A 6,895-nucleotide genomic window follows, 5' to 3' on the forward strand; every position below is an offset into this window, starting at 1 on the left:
ATAATAATAAATTCTTATAATTCTTATAATAATGAGAAAGGAAAAGGTTATTAAGAAAATTGTATAGCCGAGAAAATACAGTCACAGTACTATATTGTATTTATAAAAAAAGTCCAAATATAAGTAGACTTTACCTGTACAGTTGAAAATCTGTATTGTTCAAGAGTCAACTGTACATGATCAGACCAAAGAAATCATTCCAAAAGGTTGACTTTAGAAGTCACTTAAGAGTGGTGGGAACCTCAGACCCTGGTCTTGAATGGTCCCAACGCACTTTTCTTTAGACACTACAGGGATTTTTCTAACTGGCTTGGTTCACAGCCCAAGTCGCAGAGTCAGGGTAGACAAGATAGACTGCACAAGAGTTCGAGCATCATCTCCCACATACCACTATGCCATATGGCATGCCACTGTGTTTGTGAGTCCGGCCTCCACAGTGGATTTGTCACCACTGACCTATAACAATTGCAATGACACGTCTTCCCTGGAGATGGGCCTTTGCCATCCCCCCACAAGACTATTCAAGAACAAAATAAACAGTGCTATTAACTTACTTTGTGCAATGCTATTAAAAGAAATGCTGTTGATGGAATCACAATGGCTTCTTCTCTCTCCATGGCAATCTAGGAAGTGCAGAGTACTGTTCAAGATCCAATTCCAAATCTCCGTCTGAAGGTGTGCTGTCTTTTTTTTTTTTTTTTTGGCCCATACGGACCTCTGAGAGAGTTGGGCTACTTGTGATGACTCTCAAGTGTGACTTTGATTCTGCTATTAGTTGGTAATAAAACTCGCGCATATGATAGAAAAGCTGTTGCCAATAATTTTATTTTCCAGTTACCACTTTCTTTTCCTTCCATGTAATCATCAGATCATCTCCCTATTAGTATCAAAAGTGACACACAATTAAAAGCGCAAATGCCATATTCAAGCAAAAGATTCCACATGACATCAAAAATGATTTACTTGCCAACCATCTAGTGAGTAAGGGAAATATCTTTATTGTACAAAAAAGGAGCAAAATCAGAAGGAATTCTGGAAGACAATTTATAAGAAAAGTGACAGTCAAAATTCCAATGCTATTTTACATGAGAAAGCTGTAATAATCTTTTGTTTCATTTGCAGAAAGAAACAAACAAAAACACCCAGCAATTTAGCGATAGAAAATATAGTTTTCTCTTGTTAGCAAATAAAAATAGTTTAGCTTCCGGGAAACCTGCCAGTCCTTATTACAATTTATTGAAGACCTTAAAAAAAAACAAAGGCATAGGCAATCTTAAATGTGCTGCCGGTGTGTTCATTTTATGGGACTCAAGGGAGAAATGTGCCCGACAGTAGGCCAGAAGCACTTAAAAAACTCAAGTGTTGTCAGGATGCCACAGACAACCCGAAGCACCCGTACTAGAAGCTATCTTTATTGTAAACTTGTGTCTGAACCTCTGTGGCTTTCAGTGATTAGGTAGACTCTTGTCTTAAACCAGACTAAAAATACCTGAACCTTTCTCCCTGGGAAGGAAATCATACCCTGCTCACATGCCACTTCTTAGCTCTTCTTAATAGCAAAGAAAACAAAACAAAAGTTCCAAAAAGGAAAGATGCAAGCAATAACTGTCCATACACAAATAATGTATTTTACTCAGTGCCAGGTAACTGTGCTAGAGTTGGGTCTGACTACTTGGTATATAGCTCAAGGTCAATGGGAAATTTCGAAAGGGATCGCTCTTTTCCCCAGAGCTTAAAAAATAACCTGGTGGGTTTTGTCATTAGGAGCAGATCCACGTCTAAAGGCTTTGATTGGCATTTTCCAGCTCCCTCATCCTTAGAATAATCAGACCGACTTAGAATTGGCTTGCTGATCTGGGCTATGATAATAAAGTCAGGAAAGGCATTTTATCAACCACCGTTTTCAAATAGGCATTTTAATAGAGCAAGTCAACTTTATACACTGTCCTAAATGACAAGACCAATTTAAGTTCAGTATTTAGGTCAAGTTTCTCAACACCTGGGCTGTCCAAGTCTGCTGAATACAGCCCGAGAAGAGGTGGTAGGAGTAGCAAGCAGCAGGTCAGACCAGAGGCTGAGGAGGTGCGTGGTGACTAGAAGAATAGTACCTTTGAGGATGGTGTTCACATGGCTGTTGACTCGGGATGGTGTGCTTTCTAGCCTTTCTATCACTTCAAAGATGCCACCCCAAAATCCCACTATTCAGATGGTATAGAGAACACAAAGATGTTGACAACCACTGTCCCTGTGGTTTCCCCTCTCCTCTCCCATGCAGAGCTGGTCTCTCAGACTGCACCAACGACTAGCTTCCTAGTGGTCAAAGCACTCGGTGGGTGGCTTCTTCTCAGAGATACTCAGCTCCACAGGAATTTTCTTTCTCAAAGCCCTACTTAATCCCTCCGTTTCCTCAGAGTATTTCTTGCTCTTCTGTCCTTGTCCTTTCACTTTCCTCCTTCTTCTATCAGGCCTTTTCTCCCTCCTCTGGCTAGTCTCAGGGTGATCATGCCTTTCCCGTGATTCTCTTCAGACCTCTCTGCAACTGCCTCTTGTGTTTGCTCGAGGACCGCCCTTCTTTCAACACAGGACTTCTGTCTGTCTGCTGGACATCAGCAATGTGCTGGTGACGGAGCCTGAAATGACTCAGGAGGACCGAATTCATGTCCTTCTTCACAAGATTCTCTACTTCCTTATTTCTGTGAACAGCAGCAGCTTCAGCCGCACAAGTGAAAAAATGATGCCTAGCTCATTAGGGTTGATCCTCTCTACCGTTTTGAAAATTTAGATTTTTTTTTTCTTTTCAGCTATACATGCATACCTTGTTTCAAGATGCAAAGTCTTTCAGTTCTGCTAAATTTTCTTGAATTTCTTTAGTACTGTTTTCTTTCCATGGCCTTCTCCCCCCCCCCCCCCCCCCGCCTTTCTGGAACTTCCATTGTTCAGTTACTGAAACTCGGGGACCGGTCCTCAAATTTTCTTATAATTTCACTTTCCTGTTTGCCAGTTTCTTTGTTGTGTTGCTGTACTTTCTAGATTTCCTCAACTTAGACTACATTTCTGTTGTTTTTCATTTCTGCTGTATTATTCATTTATACAAGTTTATTATATTGTCTTTTATAATCACTTATCTCTGAGGATATTCATAGATTAACTTCCTCCCCACTTAATCTGTCTAGTTTGTTTTGGCTTCTCTTCCATGTTTAGAGACTTTCCCCAAATGCTTGATGATCCTTGACTGTTCACTCATACTTAAAAAAGTTGGACGTTTAAATGCCCATCAGAAGGTCTATGCACATAGGTGCGGTTTGTGACTGTGGGCTTCAGAGTAGGGTGACTTGGTGGAGAAATTTCTTTGGGGAACCCTCCAATGTATCTTTAGATCTTTTCTTTGGGTTGGTCAGATTCCTCAGAAAAGTGACATGTAGTCACTCAGGGAAGAAGGCTGGGGACACCAGTGGTTCTCAACATTCACTGTCTAAAAATTAATTCCATTTTCAATGTGATAGGCCTGTCCTCAGATGTGCCTGGTGTTCCCCATTCCCGAGACCCTGTTTTACGTTCTTTGGGAAATAAGCCTCTCATGTACCCGAGTCAGACAGTGCACAATGGTTTAACTACCTGGAAATCAGGCAGAGGATCTAGAAGTAATTCTCGAATAGGTTTTCAAGCCGCCATTCCTTGGTTCACAGTGTAGTACTCGATACCCCTAAGTCTTCAGGGGGATTCACCTGGTAAGCAGGACGCCTCTCAGCTTTCTCCATTGCAGCTAATGCTTTGATTTTTTAGGTCTGCTGCGCCAGTCCTTGTGTCTCATCGCTCCTGATTTTGTCTCCTTTACTCTTGTCCTAGTGTGTCTCTGCAGGGAGGGAGGGGGATGCAGGTACTCAGCCAGGCCTTGCTGCCTCTGTTCCATTTCCACTGCCCTTGACTCCAGTGGGGCTTCTGTAGGATTTTTTCCCAATCTTGCTACTTGTCCATCTAACCAATATATTGCTACCAAAGTCACTTTTTTCCAAAGAGTAAACCCGTCATTTACTCAAAAACCTCACTGGCTCTCGATTAACCTAGAAAATAGTGCAAACTCCTTATCAAAGCCCCAAAGGTCCTGGATGAGCTGACCCCATTATCCCTTTCTGGCATGACTTACATGGAGAAGAGGTTGAGAGGACGTTGGAACCAGACTGCCTGGATCCATTCTCTGGGCTCTGCCGTTTTATCAGCTGGGTGATCTTGGCCTCGTTACTTAATCTCCTCTGCAAAACAGGGATTATACCCGCCTTCCAACATTATGGTGAGGATTATTAGAGCAGCTGGCACACAGGAAGTACCACGGGAGCCTTAAAGGTAAGCCTCCACACACCTGTCTCCTCCAGGAGATTATCAAGTCCTTGGAGAGGGCTCTATCCCATTGAGTCAACATCTGTGGGATGCTTATAATGGGACAGACATGATGCTATCCACTAGGGACTAAGTAAAAAGAGCTTGGCCCAGGAAGACTGACTAATGATTAAAATAGAAGGTGACAAATGCTATAATACAGAAAGAGCACAGTGAGGAGAACAGAAAGCAGGTAAGATCCAATGGTTCAAAAACAGTGGGGGAAGGCTTCACAGAGCCAACATTTAAGATGGGGCTTGAGGAACAAATCTGTAAGACAAAAGGTTGTGCTGCTAAGACAGTGGGTGGGGGGGGGGGGAGAATGACAGGCAAGGCTGGAGAAGCAGGTTGGGGCCAATTGCACAAGACCCTGCATAACCTGTTTGAGTCTGTATTTTGTTTCAACCAGTTTGTCAATTTCACCATCCTCACAGGCTGGGAGTCCCAAAGACAGTTCGGGGCTGTTACATGTATTTTGTCACTAACAGTAGCTACAAGGCAGCTATCTGGCAATTATTTAAAAAAATAAAGTCAAAACCATTCTCCAAAACGTTCAAGAAGTCAGATGTAAAAGAACACATACTCTATGATTCCATTTATATAAAGACAAAACTGGGCAAAATTAGTCTATTATTGTCCCAATTCGGGATAGTTGCTTTTCCAAGCGGATAGTGACCAGAAGTGGATCCAGGCAGGACCCAGGCTGTGGTGCCAGTAGTTTCTTGGTGTGCATGCTGGTTCCACAGGTATGTTTTATTTATTTATTTATTCTTTCATTTATTTATTATTTCTTCATTTATTTATTTTCAGCATACAGTATCATTATTTTTTCACCACACCCAGTGCTCCATACAATCCGTGCCCTCTATAATACTCACCACCTGGTACCCCGACCTCCCACCCCCCCGCCACTTCAAACCCCTCAGATTGTTTTTCAGAGTCCATAGTCTCTCATAATTCACAGGTATGTTGTTGATGAAAATCCATCAAGTCGTATACTTACATGTGTTCTTTGCCAAATCGACTTTTAGTTAAAATGATAAATTAGATTCATGTTCCTTTGCACTCACTTGGATACACAGGTGTGTTCACTCGAAGAAGAGGTGGAGGTACAGGCTGGGCAAGTATCATTGGTTTGGTGCTCCTTCCCGGACTAACTCAGAAGAGCTCTCGGATATTCTGAACGGGCCCAGGTTAGCCAATGTCAGTCACCTTCACCACTCCTGGGGCTTCCCGAGTGTGTGACAAATTGACTCATATGTGAGGGTCAGAGACTAAAATACTGGCCCTCAGCGTTGCAGAAGATGGCCCCTCCCCTCATTTTAGGTACAACCAGGGGCTGATGGCTTTTTATTAACCTTCTAGAGAAACACAGCTCAAAACCACATCTGTACAAGCATAACTTTTAAGGCATTCAACGTGTATATTCCCTTAGGAGCAAAAAGAATCATGTTTGTTCTTTTGTTTGTTTGTTTGTTTGTTTTGTTTCGCATTTCTTGAAATAACTTATTTTCACATGAAAAAATTTTTTTTTGAAAAAAAAATCTATGTGCCCAGTTAAAAACAAATAAATAAAAAAGTAAAAGAAGGTATGTAATGAAAAGTCAAATCTTCTACTTGAGATTTGTTTCCCAAGGTAAACACTGTTAGGATTCTCATATACTCTTACATAAATATTTAACAAACACAGGAAAGCATATATAAATGTGTATTACACCTGCCCCCTTCTTTTCTTAAAAGAAAAATGGGAGCCTCGTATATTAACTTTTGTTCTTGACTCCTGATGTAAACATGGATACAGCTCATTCTTTCCACAAGTATATAGTATTCTATTGAGTATATATAGTATCTCATTTAACCAGGTATTTGTCTTCTGCTCTTACAGTGTACATCAAATACCCCTGAATGTATATACCCTCTTTATTTTTTTTTTAAAGATTTTATTTATTTATTTGAGAGAGAGACAGTGAGAGAGAGCATGAGCGAGAAGGTCAGAGGGAGAAGCAGACTCCCCATGGAGCTGGGAGCCCGATGCGGGACTCGATCCCGGGACTCCAGGATCATGACCTGAGCTGAAGGCAGTCGTCCAACCAACTGAGCCACCCAGGCGCCCCGTATACACCCTCTTTAATGTGTTTCTGAAATTATGTAGAAGCTGCCCCAATGTATACCAATTGTTACCAGACTTTTTGACCTCTGCATTTCTATTCGGTTAACGTTAGCATCTCATCACTATCTTAATTAGAAATTCTCTATTTAGTTCCACTGATCTTTCTATTTCTACTTGAATGAGTACTGACTGGTTTTGATTCCACAGCCTTACTGCTTCCCCTCAAAAACACAGAATACAGAATATAATTATCCATTTCAAAACGATTTATTTTTACTATTTTTTTTTTTAAGTAGGCTCCACAGTGGAGCCCAGTGTGAGGCTTGAACTCATGACTCTGAGCTCAAGACCTGCGCTAAGATCAAAAGTCAGACACTTAACTGACTGAGGCACCCAGGCGCCCCCACAACA

Source organism: Mustela lutreola, chromosome 7 (genome assembly GCF_030435805.1).
Source record: "Mustela lutreola isolate mMusLut2 chromosome 7, mMusLut2.pri, whole genome shotgun sequence".
Lineage (NCBI taxonomy): Eukaryota > Metazoa > Chordata > Mammalia > Carnivora > Mustelidae > Mustela > Mustela lutreola.